Source organism: Choloepus didactylus, chromosome 4 (genome assembly GCF_015220235.1).
Source record: "Choloepus didactylus isolate mChoDid1 chromosome 4, mChoDid1.pri, whole genome shotgun sequence".
In the NCBI taxonomy this organism is placed as follows: Eukaryota; Metazoa; Chordata; class Mammalia; order Pilosa; family Megalonychidae; genus Choloepus; species Choloepus didactylus.
In genome coordinates, this window is record NC_051310.1 from 122327141 (window position 1) to 122348129 (window position 20989).

The window sequence follows — 20989 nt, forward strand, 5'->3', positions numbered from 1 at the left end:
ATAAGAATTGTCTCACGCAACTGTGGGAATGGGCGAGTACAAACTCCACAGGGCAGGTTGCAAGTCAGGAACTCCAATGAAAGTTCTCAGTGAATTCCCCAGGAGAAGCTGGCTGGCTGAAGTAGAAAGGGAAATTCTTTCTTCTGACTGCTGAAATCATCAGTTCTCCTTTTAAAGCCTTCAACTGATTGGATGAGACTTCTCTCATTGTTGAAGGCAGTATCCTCAGTTGATCATAGATGTAATCAGTCACAGATACAATCAACTTACTGAAGATTTAAGTCCTCAAAATATACTTACAGGCCACTGCTTTCTTGACCAAACAACTGAACACCACAACCTGGCCAAGTTGACACATGAACTTAACCATTACAGTCCACCTCTTGTCAACTTGGCAGTCATACATATCTCCTTAAACCATACTTAACCTCTAAATAAAAACAATCAATAATAGTCATATTTTTGCCTAACAATACTCAACTGTCCTGTGTACAACCAGAAATGTACTAACCCTCTCCAGGATAAGGTGCAAGTCCTTAGGTAATATTCGCTCTTAAACTTGATATCCTTTAACTTAAATACTACAACATGAAGCTAATACAACTTATGCCATGATAAGGGGATAAGGTAGGGAAGAAAATAAATATATTTCTTTATGTACATATTCAAACATACTCATAACAAAACAAGTAAGAAATATTTACAACCATTACAGTCCTCAGTTCTGTAACTGGCCACATGGCCATAGCTCATGTTTGAACCACCTTCTTCCGCTACCCATTCCATATTTCCTTTACTCTCAGCAAGTCCCTCAGCTGGCCATGGTTCTATGCCAGTGGGGAGACCCAAACCTTCATTCCTGAAGTTTCTTGGCCTTTGGTAGTGCTGACTAGATTGGGTTGCTGCAGTTCTCCATTGACTTTAATCACAGGGCATGGCAGCACTAAGAGATGCCCTAGGGGATCTCCTGTATTCCAGGCAAACTCTTCTTTGCCACCATTGTGCATTAGCAGTCCTGTTTCCCCTTGATAGTCAGGATCAATCACCCCAGCCAGTACAGTAATTCTCTTCTTTGCCTATTGATTCAGAGGCATTAGGAGCCCAAAGAGTCCAGCTAGCAGTCTTAACTTCCAGTTCAATGGAATCATTGTTTTGTCTCCTGGTGGAAGCACTCCTCCTATTGGAACCAAGACCTGTAGACCAGCAGAGCATAAGGTTGCAGGGATAGGAAGCAAAATACTTTCTAATGGATCACTAGGGTAATAGTGAGTGGTGTCACTCCCATTTCCATCCCTTGATACCTGGACCCATGAATCATGGCTATAGAAGAAATAGCACCATAGAGTGAACACTGATTTAGAATTTATACAGCCTCTTGCAGAACATTGTCCCAGCCCTGCAAGGTATTGCCAGCTACTTGGTACCGTAATTGAATCTCCAAAAGACCATTCCACCATTCTATCAATCCAGCTGTTTCAGGATGATGGAGAACATGGTAAGACCAATGAATTCCATAAGCATGTGTGCATTCCTGCACTTCATTTGCTGAGGAATGAGTTCCTGGATTAGAAACAATGTTTTGTAGAATACTATGATGGTGGATAAGGCATTCTGTAAATCCATGGACAGCAGTTTTGGCAGAAGCATTGTGAGCAGGGAAGGCAAACCCGTATCTGGAGAATGCATCTATTCCAGTTTAAACAAAATGCTGCCCTTCCCATGATGGAAGTGGTCCCAATGTAATCAACCTGCCACAAGGTAGCAGGCTGATCACCTGGTGCCATATCAGGGAGTAAGAGTTGGTCTCTGCTGCTGGCAGATTGGGCTCTTAGCAGCAGCTTAGCAGGTGGGCCTTGGTGAGTGGAAGTCCATGTTACTCGACTCATGCATACCCTCCATCCCTATCACTATGGCCACTTTGTTCATAAGCCTATTGGTAGTGACAGGAGTGGCTGGGGAATGAGGCTGACTGGTATCTTATCCACAGAATGGGCCATCTTATCCACTTGATTATTAAAATCTTGTGCTGCTGAAGTCATCCTCTGGTGAGCATTCATGTAAGACGCAAATATGTTTTTTTGCCCATTCAGCAAAGTCTATCCATATACCTCTTCCCACAGGCCTCTTTTCACCAATTTTCCAATCATGTTCCTTCCAAGTCCCTGACCATCCAGCCAAACTATTAGCGACAGCCCATGAATCAGTATACAGACAAACCTCCAGTCATTTCTCCTTTCTAGTAAAATGAACAACCAGATGCTCTGCTCAAAGTTCCACCCACTGGGAGGATTTCCCTTCACTACTGTCCTTCAGGGATGTCCCAGAAAGGGGCTATAGGGCTGTAGCTGTCCATTTTTGGGTGGTACCTGCATGTCATACAGAAACATCTGTAAACCAGGCTGGAATTTTCTTTTCCTCAGTCAACTATTTGCAATGAACTTCCCCAAGAGGGCATAGCTGTGGGCTGGGAAAGAGAAGGTAATATGGCAGGAGCAGGGGCCATAGGCATTTGGGCCACTGCCTCATATAATTTACTTGTGCCTTCAGGACTTGCTCAAGCCCTACCTCATATATACCACTACTATTTTATGATGAAGTGCTGCTGTGCACACCCAACTTTATGGTTGGTGGGTCAGACAACACCCAGCTCATGATTGGCAACTTAGGTCTCATGGTAACTTGGTGACCCATGGTTAAGCATTCTGTCTCTACTAAGGCCCAGTAGCAGACCAAAAGCTGTTTCTCAAAAGGAGAGTAGTTATCTGCAGAGGATGGTAAGTCTTTGCTCCAATCCTAAGGGCCTGTGTTGTGATTCTCCTATAGAGGCCTGCTAAAGGCTACAGACAACACCTCTGTTTGCCACTGATACCTCCAGCACTGTTGGATCTCTGGATCATATGGCCCAACTGGCAGAGCAGTTTGTGCAGCAGCCTGGACCTGTTGCAGAGCCTTCTCTTGTTCTGGTCCCCACTTAAAACCAGCAGCTTTTCAGATCACTCAGTAAATGGGCCAGAGTAGCACACCCAAATGAGGAATATGTTTTCTCCAAAATCCAAAGAGGCCAACTAGGCATTATGTCTCTTGTTTGGACATAGCCAGGGACAAGTGCAACAGCTTCTCCTCCAACTTAGAAGGGTATCTCAACATGTCCCACACCACTGGATACCAAGAAATTTCACTGAGGTGGAAGGACTCCTTATTTTTGTTGGATTTATCTCTCACCCTCTGACATGCAAATGCCTTATCAATAAGTCTAGAGTAGTTGCTACTTCTTGCTCACTAGGTCCAATCAACATGATATCATCAATGTAACGGATCAGTGTGATGTCTTGTGGGAGGGTGTGCCAGTTTGGATGTATTATGTCCCCCAAAATGCCATGTTCTTTGATGCAATTTTGTGAGGGCTGACGTATTAGTGTTGATGAGGTTGGAACCTATTGGTTCAGTATTTCCATGGAGATGTGGCTCAATCAACTGTGAGCAAGATCTTTCATTGGATTATTTTTATGGCAACATTCAGGGTAGGTCTTTATTGGATCACTGAAGTACTTTAAAAAGAGCCACACAGGCCCAGATGCAGAACTGAGAGTGACATTTTGAAGAGGAGCTGCAGCTAAGAGAGGACAAAACTCTCCAACAGCAACATTTTGGAGAATGCCATTTTGAAACACAATATGGGAGCAAGTGGATGCCAACCATGTGCCTTCCAAGCTAACAGAGGTTTTCCAGATGCCAGTGGCCTTTCTCCAGTGAAGGTACCCATAGTTGATGTCTTACCTTGGACACTTTATGGCCTTAAGACTGTAATGTTGTAACCAAAAAAAGCCTCCTTTATAAAGGCCAATCCATTTCTGGTGTTTTGCATTCTGGCAGCATTAGCTAATCAGAACAGGGGAGAGATGATCAAGGTCCCTGCGGACAAGATTATGACATAGGGCTGGAGAGTTGATATACCCATAATGTAGGACAGTGCAGATGTATTGCTGGCCTTGCCAGCTGAAAGCAAACTGTTTCTGGTGATCCTTACTAACAGCTATTGAGAAAAAAAGCATTTGCCAGATCAATAGCTGCACTGATAGCTGCACAGGTACCAGGGGATATGTCGGTTTGCTCAAGCAATGATACCACATCTAGAAGAACAGCTGCAACTGGAGTCAACATCTGGTTAAGTTTATGATAATCCACTGTCATCTTCCAAGATCCATCTGTTTTTGCTCAGGCCAAATAGGAGAGTTGAATGGAGATATGGTAGGAATCACCACTCCTGCCTCCTTTAAGTCCTGGATGGTGGAAATAAACTCTAAACCCTCTAGGAATCCAATATTGCTTTTGATTCACTATTTTGCTAGGTATGCGGCAGATCTAGGGGCTTCCACTTGGTCTTTCCTACCATAATAGCCCTCACTCTGGAAGTCAGGGAACCAATGTGGGGATTCTGCCAGTTGCTGAGTATGTCTCTTCCAATTATTATTCTGGAACTGGGGAAATAACCAAGAATGGGTCCAGGGACCCACTGGATCCATGTGAGACAGATATGAGCTAAAACTCCATTGATCACCTGACCTCCATAAGCCCCTACTCTGACTGCTGGATCACAGTGATGTTTTTTGGTATTCATGTGACTTCTGAGCCAGTGTCTAATAATCTCTAAATTGTTTGATAATTTCCATTCCCACAATGCACAGTTACTATGGAAAAAGGCCATAGGTCTCTTTGGGGAAGGCTGGGAGGAAAATTAACAGTATAAATTTTGGGCAGCATACCAAGGTCCTTCCCTAAGGAGATCCAGCCTTCCCTTCACTCAAGGGGCTCTGGATCTGTAAAGTCTAGGAATTGATTAAGGAGCTGTGACTCTGTTTTTGTAATTCAAGTTAGACTTTTGTTCTCTTAACCCAGGACTCTTCTGCTTATACAGAGCAAGTAAGAATTTAGTAGACTTCCCATCTATTTTACTTCTGGTTATACCATGATCTACTAGCCAGCACCATAGGTCTTTGCAAGTCAAACTATTTTGATTGCTGCTTTGAGTCTGCTGTCCATTATGGTAGCCACACCTACCTTGTCTTTGGCAATTAAGTGCTGCCACCTGGCTTCTGCTAACTTGGGATTGATCATCCCCATTGTGTTTAGGGATCCAAGTTCAGTGACAGAAGTTAGCACAGTAATATCTGGCCTACAGAGAAGAGCAACCTCAGAGTTATTCAGAAATGATGGAGTTAGTCTCACAAATTTATTCCTCACAGTCCTGGTAGAAGATATGTTCTCTGGGCATTCCTGGGGTGCGTGAGCAGATCTTACATGATAAATCCACGCTAACATTCCAGCCTTTGGATCTCCTCATCTATATTATACCAGGACAGTTCTGGCATTTCAACCTCAGGCCTTGTAGGCTAGTTTTTGTCCATGCTTCAGCCAACCACCTGAACAAACCGTTAGAGCCCTTTCTAATCCCTTTTCAATCTATGACATTGAATCCCAAATCTCAGCTTGGTTAGCCCATATCAATAAATTCAGCCTGATCCAACTTTATATCCCTTCCACCATTATCTCAGACCCTCAATATCCATTCCCACACATATTCCCCTGATTTCCATCTATATAAATTAGAAAGTTCATGCAGTACTTTCGGAGTATAGCACAACTCCTCATGGGTCACACTTTACACCTCACCATTTGGGGCCAGCTGGGATTTCAGTCTAACTATTGTTCTGGAAGAAAAGAGGGATGGTGGGGGTAGGTTAGGAGAATTAGAAGTGTCTTGCAAGCCAACTACCTCAGGGCATTCCACTGCAGTTTCATCTGGTGAAATAGGATTAATCTCTTCAGACAGAGGAGTTAGGGCTGTTTCCTCAGGAGAATTGTTACAGGTTTATCAGGCATAACAGGGTTAATCTCTTCAGCTGGAGCTTAGATGAAGATTCCTCAGGGCAGACTGGAGGAGGGATAGCTGGTTTCTCGGGGCAGACCATTCCTGGTTTATCTGGCAAAGACAGCAGAATCTAGGATTTCAATGTCCCCACCACCAGCATTGTCAACTCCTTTATCTCCATTCCAATTTTCAGGATGCCATTCCTTTCCCATCAATGCCCTCACTTTAACAGCAGACACCCTGCAAGGATGGGAATTTAGTTTACATTTTAATTCAGCCAGTCACACAAGACAACTCTGGATCTGGTTTTCAGAAATCTCAAGTCTGTGGCTCCACAAAATAAGATTTTCTTTCAGGGCACACATAGAAACCTTCACGTCCTTCATGTAGTGTTTTAGTTGGGAATTTAAAGCCTTGAGCTCTTCCCTTTCTTTTACAATTGTATCCAGTGTAATTAGGAACAGTCAATATCATTATACCTTTCAGCTCCACTGTTAAAGTGTCAAAAACATTGTCACCCACAGCCTTGCCTCTTATAAGCATTTGGGTAGCCATATTCATGGTAATATTTTGTGTTTTTCTATTGCCAACTAGATATCACCCCATGGACTATCAGTGCCATCTTGATTGTTGGAAATAGAGTCATTAGTGCCTTTGACTCCATTAAGATTAGAGAACCAATACCAAAATCCAAAACCAATTCAGCAATCTCATCCTTAAGATTCTGTTTCTCAAGAACCCCTCCCTGGTACCAAAGCTGTATTAGTCGGGGTTCACAAGCGAAACAGAACCAACAGCATATATATACATATATGTTATGTAAATCTTATGAGATTTTTCTAAGAATTGTCTCATGCAACTGTGAGTAAAGTGAGTAAAGCCCACATGATCTGGCCCAGGCTGCCAGTTAACTCAAGTGGATACCTGCCCCTGCCCAGCCCCACACACTCTGGGCTCTGCTCTCAAGGCTCCTTCATCTAGAATACTCCTCCTTCCTGCCCAGATTTTTAAAGATTTAGCTCAGTACCCCCTCCTCTAGGAAATCCTCATCTGTCCTCCCATTTCACCTTGAGGAAAGTTTTAGCACAGCACCTATTTATTTACAGGGCAGCCCTCCCTCCCACTATGAGCTCCTTAACTAAAGGAGTGGATTGTATTCCTCTTTAAGTCTCCAGCAACTAGCATATAGCAGGTGTTTAGTAAAGGTTTGATGAGTGAATGAATGAATGAATGAATGGATGGATGAACAAATGAACAAACGAACACATGGTAGTTAGTGAACACACCAGACAGGAAACTCCACTGTAGAACAAGTTCTGAGGAAGAGGTCATCTTCTTGTGGCCGACTGTTCTAGTTTACTTTTGCTGCCGGAATGCAAAACACCAGAGATGGACTGGCTTTTATAAAAAGGGGGTTTATTTGGCTACACAGTTACAGTCTTAAGGCCATAAAGTGTCCAAGGTAACGCATCAACAATTGGGTACCTTCACTGGAGGATGGCCAATGGCGTCTGGAAAACCTCTGTTAGCTGGGAAGGCACGTGGCTGGCGTCTGCTCCAAAGTTCTGGTTTCAAAATGGCTTTCTCCCAGGACATTCCTCTCTAGCAAGCTTGCTCCTCTTCGAGATGTCACTCACAGCTGCACTGAGTTCCTTTTCTTTGAGTCAGCTCATTTATATGGCTCCACTGATCAAGGCCCACCCTGAATGGGTGGGGCCACGCCTCCATGGAAATATCCCATCAGTTATCATCTACAGTTGGGTGGGGCGCATCTCCATGCAAACAACCTAATCCAAACGTTCCAACTTAATCCCCACTATTATGTCTGCCCCACAAGATTGCGTCAAAGAATATGGCTTTTTCTGGAGGATATAATACATTCAAACCGGCACACTGACCCATCCCCTCTGAATTCTAATAGAGACTGTTTGGTGGTTAGTCCTGAAATAATTAAACCTAGAATTTGATTTTTCTTGCTGAAATAAATACAATTTACTTTCATAGAATTTAAGTGTAAGGCATCACCTGAGGGCTTGTGAGTTGGTCCACTCAGATGCAGGTTTAAACTGAGACTGGCGATCCCCTCAGCACCAGCCCACAGTCAAGGTGGTAGAAGACACAGCAGGAAACTTGCATTTCTTGGGTAAGTTGAGGCACTTCCCATTCAACATTTGGACTTCAACCCTTGACACACCCCCATTTTTCAGATGAGAGAATTGAGGTGCAGAAAAGCTAGACAACTTCCTCAAGGTCACATCCTTAATAAATATGTGGAAGAACAGGTATTCAGACCTGCGACTGTCAGAAGCTCACGGGACTGCAAACTGGAAGGCGTTTGCGAGTTGACTCGTCCCAAGCCTGCCTCTCCCAGCACCACCACCCACCGCCCCCTGCCCTCATTTTCCAGGGGAGAAAACCCGGCCTAGAAAGGGGACACAGCTTGCCCAAGTCACCCAGCTCCTGAGTGTCAGACCACAGTCTTCATTCCCAGATGCTGCGTTCTCCCCTGCAGCTCCCCGAGGAAGCAGAGGCACCGGCAGGGAGTTTTCGGATGGGTGGTTTCCCAGTGAATTTCCCTCTGTGCGCTTTTTAGACTCTCAAACAGAGTTTGTTGGCGAGCACTCCTCTGAGCCCTGCCCTGCGCCCCGGAACCGAACCCTTGTCTGCACCCTCCGCGCCTGATGCCTCAGGCTCTCCCAACCTCGAGTCCCGGTCCAGGACCTTCAAGGACATGGGGTTTACGTCCCTATGTCTTTCCCTCACCATGAGAATCGCAGATGTGTCAATATTATATCACACACGTTGGAAAGTCCTTTTTAATGTGGGTATGGCTTTGGGGAGAGGAAAGAGGGTAATGTGGCTCCGGGGGGTTGGTAACTCCGCCCTAGGGCGCTGTGCCTGCGGGAGCTGAGCTGGGGCGTCAGGGACTCAGTCACCCACGTCTCAGGCTCAGCGCCAAGCCGGTGCTGCTGCTTCCCCGAGGCCGCCACCCCACGCTGGCTCCGGAACCCCGGGCACGGGGGCAGCGGCTCCGAATCCAACCTCAGGGAAGCACTGGATGTTTGGATGAAAGCTTCGGCACTAAAAAAAATGCCTCGTGCTATCACTGACAACACAGCAAAATAAATTTACAGGCAGCTCACTGGAACAAGATAGAGACCACCCTGAACCGTCTCTAATGGACAGGGGATGGTGAGAAAGGGAAATGAGGCACCGATTTCTCCTGGTGTAAGGTGCAAACGTCATTGACAGCTTCAGGGTGCTCTCTTTATGTGAGCAGAATACTTATTTTAGGGACATTCAAGAATTTACCCTTACACATAGCCCTTTAACACAGGGCTGCATTTCGTCTTTCGTGCGACCTGGACTTTTTTTTTTTTTTCCCCTAAATTTGTGGGCCCCTTCCTCCATAAAAAATATTCAAAGTTATGTTTTACAAATTCATGGCTATAAAGATGAGTTTTGATATTATATATCAAATTGTGTCCTTCCACCTAAAAGTTTATTTTTTAAAATTTCGATTTTTAAAGAAATTAAATTTTATGGGCACCCCTGAAATATTGTGAACCCTAGGCACTGTTCTTAATGGATTAGACAGTCCTGCTTAAATACTGGGGGCTTCTGCCTTACTCTGAATACCTGGGGAACTTGGAAAAAAAATAGCTTTGCTTGGGGCCCAACCCCACACCAATCAAATCAAAGTCTCTACGTTGGGGCAAAGGCATCCTGTTTTGAGTGGTGGTGGTGTTTTTTTAAAGTTCTCCCAGGTGACTAATGTGCAGCCAGAGGCGAGATCCTTTGCTCTAAAAATATTTTCCTCGTAGGAACTTAGGTTTCTCAATTGCAAATTCTCTAAAAGTTTTTTGGTGTTTTAGGAGAATATCCTTCAAGGCTGAAGAGGGACCACTGTTCTACAGATCAAATTTCCAAGCATACAGCCTGACTGCATTTTCTATCAGAGAAAATCTACTTCTTTACATCACAGTGGACGATATTTTTTAAATATTAGCCAACCCACCCCCCACCCCCATATTCTGCTCTTTGTATCTCCACCTCCCCTTGTCAAGCCCCTGTTCTTTGCCTATTGCGTTGAGGGGAGGATGCGACAGAGTGGAAAGGAATCTTCCTGGCATTAGTTTTCAAACACCAGCCTCTTTGGACTAGACCGAAAGTTTGGAAGACGTGGGACTTAAGGATGGGATTTGCTCTGTGACTTGAAAATATTAATCTGAGATAGCCATACCCACATTAAAAAGGACTTTCCAACGTATGTGATATAATATTGACACAAACTCTGCGATTCTCATGGTGAGGGAAAGGCATAGGGACGTAAACCCCATGTCCTTGAATTTCCTGGACTGGGACTCGAGGTTGGGAGAGCCTGAGGCAGCAGGCACGGAGGGTGCAGACAAGGTTTCAGTTCCCGGGCCAAGGCAGGGCTCAGAGGAGTGCTCGCCTCCCCTATCTCAGATTAATGATGAGTTGGAGGAGGAGCCATTCAAAGCACAATGAGAAGAACTAGCTGTAAGGGCCACAGCAAAGAAGTGGGCGGAGTACGCTGGATGTCTGGTAGCTTCCACGCCAGCCTGACCCCAGGCTCTGCTGGCCTGCCCTCCCCTGGGGCTTCCCTTCCACTGCAGGAGGCCCTTTGCCTGGGGACCACCCAGGAGAGGGCTTCCCACCCATAGGCAGAAATTTTTTGAAATAATTTTTTGAGAATTTACAGAAAAATGAAAAATCATACAGAAAATATATAAAGTTCCCATTTACCCCACTACCACCACCATTATTAAAACTTTGCATGAGTATGGTACCTTTGTTACAATTAAAAGAATATTACAATAATTGTACTATTAACCATAGTCCATAGTTTACTTTAGGGTTCACTGTTTGTATTGTCCAGTGTTGTTTCTTTTTAAACTTTTATTGTAGTAGCATATATACAACCTAAAATTTCCTCTTTTAACCACATTCAAATATATAATTCAGTGGTGTTAATTATATTCACAATGTTGTGCTACCATCAACACCATACATTACTGAAACTTTTCCAATACCCCAAACAGAAACTCTGTACCAATAAGCATTAACTCCCTGTTTCCCACCCTGACCTGGCCCCTGACCTGGCCCCGGTCACCTGTATTCTAGCTTCCACATGCAGAGATTCGCAGATGGGAACTCCATCCCCATCACACAATATTCCAGAATGTTCTTGAGCCCAGAGAAGGAGAATGGGCTCTAGACATCATGCACTAACTAATAAGACGGCCTGGTATATTTTCATAGGGTGATAAATTTTTTAGAAACTAATAGAACTGAAAATTTTCTCCCATAGACACAGTACAATTTGTGTTTCAGTGCCTTAATACTCACACAATACCAGAAAAAGATCTATCCACTCAGCAGTTAAATTCAAACATCTCAGAATCAGAACTTCTTTAATGGTTATAAGAACAGTTAGAAAAAAAAAAAAACATTTTAGAAAGGAAAGTGACCTACATTTGATATTCTGTAGACAGCTAAGAAGTATGATACTTAGGGACATTAAAATAACAATATAATGTAATAAACCGAATTTGGCTGGAACATTCTCTAGTAAGAGAGCTCTTAGGCTCACAATTCCATCTGTCTTAATTACATACCTGTCCAAAACATAGAAAACAAGAGGAAGGATGTAGTTGTAATGAGCTTGGAGGGCTATAAAATGGTTAGCTTGTTATAAACTTTGGCTTTTACATACCAGCAGGGGACAAAGGATTTATCCTCTGTTTTAAATTTTGTTTTCATAAAGCAACATAACTATGGCTTTTCAAGAAATAAAAAATGGGAATAAATTTTGTTTTCATAAAGCAACATAACTATGGCTTTTCAAGAAATAAAAAATGGGAAGTGATTTTTCAAAAGGGAATGTTTTGTTTCTTCTAATATGTAGCTGCTAAGAGGTCAGGTATTGCCTTGTCTATATTTTTTCTTTAGATATTACTATTTGAATGAGAGGCACTTAGTAAAATTGCTAGTTTTGAAAATACTGTGTTTGTGGATTTGATTGTATGTGGAATTACATGTGTACACATATATGACAAAAGAGAGAGAGAAGTTTCATGTTTATTTTTTTATTTTTTATTTTTTATTTTTTATTTTTTTTTTACAAATTTCCAAAACTTTAGTTTATTCAGTTCTCCTTTCTATTATCTCACAGGACTATCAGAATTAAACAGGCTAAAGCAAACATTCCCACCTCTTTTTTAAATGAGGAAAAAGTGAAGTTCAAAAGATTTTTTGACAATTTAAAGAAGCAAAACAAACAATTCAGATCCTCAGAGTCTAAATTACAACTCTTTCTATTACTGTATACTGATTTAAATAAGAAAATTTGAACTTGAAAAAAATAATTATAAATTACTATTATATTTTGAAATAAATATTGTCTATAAGTAATGAAACAGACCTGCACATGGAGAAAAGGAAAATACATCCATACCATGTCTTATATACCAAAAGCAATTTAAATTTTATTTTCATGTTTATGAGATTTTCACTTCATTTCTAAATAATAAAGGATTTAGATTAGATTTATTACTTACAGCAGTTACATTCTTAATCCTTCTAATCTGTTCTTTCTTTTCTCTTAACCCTTTAAATGATACAGAATATAATCTTTTATTCATCCAGCTATTATAATCTGTAGCAAATGGATAGGATTTGATATACATAGAAATATGATGTGTCTACAAATTTCTTTTAAGCCATTCTTTTTTACCTTCATCCTCAAAATTTTGAGTTGGTAATATATACTGTTAGATGAAAGAAAATTTCCATGTAATCAGAAGACTGCTGAACTACAAACCATGACTCACTAATTCTGAATATTAGTCAATACAAAAGAATTCTTATACATCAAAATAACCCAAGCACTGCCCAAGAGTTAAAATTCTGTTGTAATATTATCTGGCTGCCCTGAGTTTCTCCTTCGTTTGAAATCAGAGGGAGGAGGAGGAAAAGGTAGCAAGAGCTTGAAAAGTCTACATCTCACATAAATGACTAGATATACTTAGATGTCTGTATTTTCAAATAGCCTTTAACTTACTGACACCTAAATTAAAGATTTACTTGCATTCCTTTCTCCTCTATTTGGCATACTCTTAATTTTAGAATAAAACCTCTTTCCTATCCTTTTTTTTTTTTAAATCTTCATTTTATTGAGATATATTCACATACCACGCAGCCATACAAAACAAATCGTACATTCAATTGTCCACAGTACCATTACATAGTTGTACATTCATCACCTAAATCAATCCCTGACACCTTCATTACCACACACACAAAAATCATAAGAATAATAATTAAAGTGAAAAAGAGCAATGGAAGTAAAAAAGAACACTGGGTACCTTTGTCTGTTTGTTTGTTTGTTTCCTTCCCCTATTTTTCTACTCATCCATCCATAAACTAGACAAAGTGGAGTGTGGTCCTTATGGTTTTCCCAATCCCACTGTCACCCCTCATAAGCTACATTTTTATACAATTGTCTTCAAGATTCATGGGTTCTGGATTGTCGTTTGATAGTTTCAGGTATCCACCACCAGCTACCCCAATTCTTTAGAACCTAAAAAGGGTTGTCTAAATTGTGCGTAAGAGTGCCCACCAGAGTGACCTCTCGGCTCCTTTTGGAATCTCTCTGCCACTGAAGCTTATTTCATTTCCTTTCACATCCCCCTTTTGGTCAAGAAGATGTTCTCCATCCCACGATGCCGGGTCTACATTCCTCCCCGGGAGTCATATTCCACGTTGCCAGGGAGATTCACTCCCCTGGGTGTCTGATCCCACCTAGGGGGGAGGGCAGTGATTTCACCTTTCAAGTTGGCTTAGCTAGAGAGAGAGGGCCACATCTGAGCAACAAAGAGGCATTCGGGAGGAGGCTCTTAGGCACAGTTATGGGGAGGCCTAGCTTCTCCTTTGCAGCAACCGTCTTCCCAAGGGCAAATCCCGTGATAGAGGGCTCAACCCATCAAACCACCAGTCCCCTATGTCTGTGGTCATGTTAGCAACCATGGAGGTGGGGTAGGCCAATACCCCTGCATTCTCCACAGGCTCCTCAAGGGGGCACTACATATTTTTTTCCTTGTTTTTTTTTTAACCTTTTTTTCCTTTTTAAATCAACTGTATGGAAAAAAAATTTAAAAAAAAAAACAAAAAAGAGAAACATACAATAAAAGGACATTTCAAAGAGACCATAACAAGGGAGTAAGAAAAAGACAACTAACCTAAGATAACTGCTTTACTTCCAACATGTTCCTACTTTACCCCAAGAAAGTTACCTAATATAGCAACATTTCTGTGAACTTGCTCCTACTATATCCATCAGAAATTAACAGACCATAGTCATTTCTGGGCATCCCCAGAACGTTAAATAGCATATCTGTTCTTCTTGGATTACTGTTCCCCCTTCCTTAATTGCTAGTTCCCCTACATTCTACATTATAAACCATTTGTTTTACATTTTTCAAAGTTCACATTAGTGGTAGCATATAATATTTCTCTTTCTGTGCCTGGCTTATTTCGCTCAGCATTATGTCTTCAAGGTTCATCCATGTTGTCATATGTTTCACGAGGTCGTTCCTTCTTACTGACGCATAGTATTCCATCGTGTGTATATACCACATTTTATTTATCCACTCATCTGTTGAAGGACATTTGGGTTGTTTCCATCTCTTGGCAATTGTGAATAATGCTGCTATGAACATTGGCGTGCAGATATCTGTTCGTGTCACTGCTTTCTGATCTTCCGGGTATATACCGAGAAGTGCAATCGCTGGATCGAATGGTAACTCTATTTCTAGTTTTCTAAGGAACTGCCAGACTGACTTCCAGAGTGGCTGAACCATTATACAGTCCCACCAACAATGAATAAGAGTTCCAATTTCTACACATCCCCTCCAGCATTTGTAGTTTCCTGTTTGTTTCATGGCAGCCACTCTAATCGGTGTTAGATGGTATCTCATTGTGGTCTTAATTTGCATCTCTCTAATAGCTAGTGAAGCTGAACATTTTTTCATGTGTTTCTTGGCCATTTGTATTTCCTCTTCAGAGAACTGTCTTTTCATATCTTTTGCCCATTTTATAATTGGGCTGTCTGTACTGTTGTCATTGAGTTGTAGGATTTCTTTATATATGCAAGATAACAGTCTTTTGTCAGATACATGGTTTCCAAAAATTTTTTCCCATTGAGTTGGCTGCCTCTTTACCTTTTTGAGAAATTCCTTTGAGGTGCAGAAACTTCTAAGCTTGAGGAGTTCCCATTTATCTATTTTTTCTTTTGTTGCTTGTGCTTTGGGTGTAAGTCTAGGAAGTAGCCGCCTAATACAAGGTCTTGAAGATGTTTTCCTACATTATCTTCTAGGAGTTTTATGGTACTTTCTTTTCTATTGAGATCTTTCGTCCATTTTGAGTTAATTTTTGTGTAGGGTGTGAGGTAGGGGTTCTCTTTCATTCTTTTGGATATGGATATCCAACTCTCCCAGCCCCATTTGTTGAAAAGACCATTATGACTCAGTTCAGTGACTTTGGGGGCCTTATCAAAGATCAGTCGGCCATAGATCTGAGGGTCTATCTCTGAATTCTCAATTCGATTCCATTGATCTATATGTCTATCTTTGTGCCAGTACCATGCTGTTTTGACAACTGTGGCTTTATAATAAGCTTCAAAGTCAGGGAGTGTAAGTCCTCCCACTTTGTTTTTCCTTTTTAGAGTGTCTTTAGCAATTCGAGGCATCTTCCCTTTCCAAATAAATTTGATAACTAGCTTTTCCAAGTCTGCAAAGTAGGTTGTTGGAATTTTGATTGGGATTGCATTGAATCTGTAGATGAATTTGGGTAGAATTGACATTTTAATGACATTTAGCCTTCCTATCCATGAACATGGAATATTTTTCCATCTTTTAAGGTCCCCTTCTATTTCTTTTAGTAGAGTTATGTAGTTTTCTTTGTATAGGTCTTTTACATCTTTGGTTAAGTTTATTCCTAGGTATTTGATTTTTTTAGTTGCTATTGAAAACGGTATCTTTTTCTTGAGTGTCTCTTCAGTTTGTTCATTTCTAGCATATAGAAACATTACTGACTTATGTGCATTAATCTTGTATCCCGCTACTTTGCTAAATTTGTTTATTATCTCTAGTAGCTGTATCATTGATTTCTCAGGGTTTTCCAGATATAAGATCATATCACCTGCAAACAATGACAGTTTTACTTCTTCTTTTCCAATTTGGATGCCTTTTATTTCTTTGTCTCGCCGGATTGCCCTGGCTCGCACTTCCAGCACAATGTTGAATAACAGTGGTGACAGCGGGCATCCTTGTCTTGTTCCTGATCTTAGAGGGAAGGCTTTCAGTCTCTCACCATTGAGAACTATGCTGGCTGTGGGTTTTTCCTATATGCTCTTTATCATATCATATTTATCATATTGAAGTTTCCTTCAATTCCTACCTTTTGAAGTGTTTTTATCAAAAACGGATGTTGGATTTTGTCAAATGCTTTTTCAGCATCTATTGAGATGATCATTTGATTTTTCCCTTTTGACTTGTTAATGTGTTGTAATACATTGATTGATTTTCTTATGTTGAACCATCCTTGCATGCCTGGAATGAACCCCACTTGGTCATGGTGTATGATTTTTTTAATGTGTCTTTGGATTCGATTTGCAAGTATTCTGTTGAGGATTTTTGCATCTGTATTCATTAGGGAGATTGGCCAGTAGTTTTCCTTTTTTGTAGCATCTTTGCCTGGTTTTGGTATTAGATTGATGTTAGCTTCATAAAATGAGTTAGGTAGTGTTCCATTTTCTTCAATGTTTTGAAAGAGTTTGAGTAAGATTGGTGTCAGTTCTTTCTGGAAAGTTTGGTAGAATTCCCCTGTGAAGCCATCTGGCCCTGGGCATTTATTTGTGGGAAGATTTTTGATGACTGATTGGATCTCTTTGCTTGTGATGGGTTGATTGAGGTCTTCTATTTCTCCTCTGGTCAGTCTAGGTTGTTCATATGTTTCCAGGAAATTGTCCATTTCCTCTACATTATCCAGTTTGTTGCCATACAGTTGTTCATAGTATCCTCTTATAATTTTTTTAATTTCTTCAGGATCTGCAGTTATGTCACCTTTTTCATCCATTATTTTGTTTATATGGGTCTTCTCTCTTTTTGATTTTGTCAGTCTAGCTAGGGGCTTGTCAATCTTGTTGATCTTCTCAAAGAACCAACTTTTGGTGATATTTATCCTATTGTTTTTTTGTTCTCTATGTCATTTATTTCTGCTTTAATCCTTGTTATTTCTTTTCTTGTACTTGGTTTAGGATTGGTTCGCTGTTCATTTTCTAGCTTCTTCAGTTGATCCATTACTTCTTTGATTTTGGCTCTTTCTTCCTTTTTAATATATGCATTTAGTGCTATAAATTTCCCCTTCAGCACTGCTTTTGCTGCATCCCATAGGTTTTGGTATGTTGTGTTCTCATTTTCATTCGTCTCTATATATTTAGCAATTTCTCTTGCTATTTCTTCTTTAACCCACTGATTGTTTAGGAGTGTGTTGTTTAACCTCCAGGTATTAGTGAATTTTCTAAGTCTCTGATGGTTATTGACTTCTAATTGTATTCCATTGTGGTCAGAGAATGTGCTTTGAATAATTTCAATCTTTTTAAATTTACTGAGGCTTGTTTTATGTCCCAGCATATGATCTATTCTGGAGAAAGTTCCGTGAGCACTAGAAAAGTATGTGTATCCTGGTGATTTGGGATGTAATGTTCTGTATATGTCTGTTAAATCTAATTCATTTATCAGATTGTTTAGGTTTTCAATTTCCTTATTGGTCCTCTGTCTGGTTGATCTATCCATAGGAGAGAGTGATGTGTTGAAGTCTCCCACAATTATTGTGGAAACATCAATTGCTTCCTTTAGTTTTGCCAGTGTTTCTCTCATGTATTTTGTGGCACCTTGATTGGGTGCATAGACATTTATGATTGTTATTTCTTCTTGCTGAATTGCCCCTTTTATTAGTATGTAGTGGCCTTCTTTGTCTCTCAAAACGTCCCTGCATTTAAAGTCTATTTTATCTGAGATTAATATTGCTACACCTGCTTTCTTTTGGCTGCAGCTTGCATGAAATATTTTTTCCATCCTTTCACTTTCAATTTCTTTGTGTCCCTGTGTCTAGGATGAGTCTCTTGTATGCAACATATTGATGGTTCATTTTTTTTTGATCCATTCTGTGAATCTATATCTTTTAATTGGGGAGTTTAATCCATTTACATTCAATGTTATAGCCATGAAGGCATTTCTTGAATCAGCCATCTTATCCTTTGGTTTATGTTTGTCATATATATTTTTCCCCTCTCTCTATTAATATCCTTTATTGTACCCATACCGAATCTCTTTAGTACTGAACCTTTCTCCAAGTCTCTCTGTCCTTTCTTTGTTTCTCTGTCTGTAGGGCTCCCTTTAGTATCTCCTGTAGGGCAGGTCTCTTGTTAGCAAATTCTCTCAGCATTTGTTTGTCTGTGAAAAATTTAAGCTCTCCCTCAAATTTGAAGGAGAGCTTTGCTGGATAAAGTATTCTTGGTTGGAAATTTTTCTCTCTCAGAATTTTAAATATATCATGTCACTGCCTTCTTGCCTCCATGGTGGCTGCTGAGTAGTCACTACTTAGTCTTATGCTGTTTCCTTTGTATGTGGTGAATTGCTTTTCTCTTGCTGCTTTCAGAACTTGCTCCTTCTCTTCCGTGTTTGACAGTGTGATCAGAATATGTCTTGGAGTGGGTTTATTTGGATTTATTCTATTTGGAGTTCACTGAGCATTTATGATTTGTGTATTTATGTTGTTCAGAAGATTTGGGAAGTTTTCCCCAACAATTTCTTTGAATACTCTTCCTAGACCTTTACCCTTTTCTTCCCCTTCTGGAACACCAATGAGTCTTATATTCGGACGTTTCATATTATCTATCATATCCCTGAGGTCCGTTTTGATTTTTTCAATTTTTTCCCCATTCTTTCTTTTATGCTTTCATTTTCCATTCTGTCATCTTCCAGGTCACTGATTCGTTGTTCAACTTCCTCTAGTCTTGTACTATGAGTGTCCAGAATCTTTTAAATTTGGTCAACAGTTTCTTTAATTTCCATAAGATCATCTATTTTTTTATTTAGTCTTGCAATGTCTTCTTTATGTTCTTCTAGGGTCTTCTTGATATCCTTTGTATTCCGTACTATGGTCTCATTGTTCATCTTTAGTTCTTTGAGTAGCTGCTCTAGGTGCTGTGTCTCCTCTGATCTTTTGATTTGGGTGCTTGGGCTTGGGTTATCCATATCATCTGGTTTTTTTCATATGCTTTATAATTTTCTGTTGTTTTTGGCCTCTTGGCATTTGCTGAACTTGATAGGGTTCTTTTAGGATGTGTAGACCAATTGAAGTCCTTATCTCTAATTTATCAGATCTACAGCTTCGTGGAGTACAGGTTCTCTAACTAACCAGCAGGTGGCGTCCACGAGCCACCTGTTCTCCACAAGCCAGTTCTCCCCTGCTTTGCCTTTGTGGTGAGTGGGGGAGTGAGTCTTGTGGGGTCCAATTGGTGTACCAAGCTTGCATGTGTAGTTGGTGTTGCCCGCCCTGTATATGGGGCATGTTTCTGGGCAGTCAGGGAGGGGGGGTGGCTCTAACAATCAAATCTCCCCGGTGATCCTGGAGTTTTAAAGCTTCTGCGATAGTCTAATCCTTCAGTTCAGTCCTGCCACAGTTTGTCTCTGCCACTGACCCACAAGTCCTTGGTATTGGCGTATGGCTCCTGAGACTTGCAAGTGGGCCCCTCTTCCAGGCGGTGCACCCCCTGGTCCTCTGTTGAGGGATGACTGTGCTATGTCACAGGTGAGTGCTGTCCCCCCAGGGCAGTTCTGGGCTGCTGGGCTGTGTAGGGAGGCTCCCAGTCTGCTGAAATGATGGCTGAATGGGGCTTTGTTAATTCACACTGCTCCACCTTCCCAACTCTGGGACAGTCAGCTGAGGTTGCAGGGAAGGCTAATGTCCACGCCCAGTTTTGTGGAGTGTGCCTGTTATTTGAAGCACTTCCATCACACTGGGTTGTGTGGGGCAGCTCTGGGCTATGGGGCTGGCAATGGGCAGGAGTGTTTCCTGTCCACCAGGATGATGGCTGTGAGCGAACAACCCCCTTTTCTTGGGAAGTTGTGGTGTTTAGTGAAATTTCTCAGCCACTGGATTATTGCCTTTTTTCTCAGAGCTCTCTTATTTCTGACTCTTGTCTTGACCTGCCCAAATTGCAAGTCTTTGAAGCTTTCTGTATTGGGCTTCTTAGAGTAATTGTTTTAGAAAAAGAAAAAAGGATTAAAAAAAAAAAAAAGGCCCTCCTCACAGATCTAATGGGTTATTGAAATGCTAAGAGACAAAGCAATTAGGGCCATTAAGCAAAGTTCCACAGGGCAGAGAGATCAGCTTTTCTTCGGGATTTGCATATGAGCCTGAGGGCCTGAGCTCTGCCCTTCCCCTCTCTATGTTCACCAGAACTCCAAAAATCTTCCGCTTTTATTTTGGAGTTTTTCTTGCTGTTTTTTTCTATGTCTGTCTCCTCTCTGCTGGGCCGGCTGCTCTCAGATTCTCTGGTGTCTGGTCTCAGTCTATCTATGGTTGGAGTTTGGATCAGTAGAATGAGTTTCCGTTAAGGGCTGCCACTGCAGTTCTCCCTTCTCCTTCCTGGAGCTGACAGCCCCTCCTCCCACGGGACTGAGCCTGGCAGGGAGGGGCGCGGGTCCCCTGGCCGCAAAAACTTACAGACTTCACTGATCTCAGCAGTTCCACATTTTCATGAGTGTTGTACAAAGTATGCCCAAAGTCAGATTGCTCTGTGGTGTCCAGTCCACGCAGTTCCTGGCTTTCTCATCATGTTTATTTTTAAAAAAAGAATTCTGGTTAATTGTTTTCTGGTTGATGGGGTTGTAAAATATGAGTATGTTTAAGACCTTGTTGGCTAATAATGAAAGCATATGGTAAATGGCAGAATTTTAAGTCTGGGTCTTGCATTATAAAATATCACAAAAGTAACTAGTTTATTTTAAGAAAAGAAATTCACAAAAA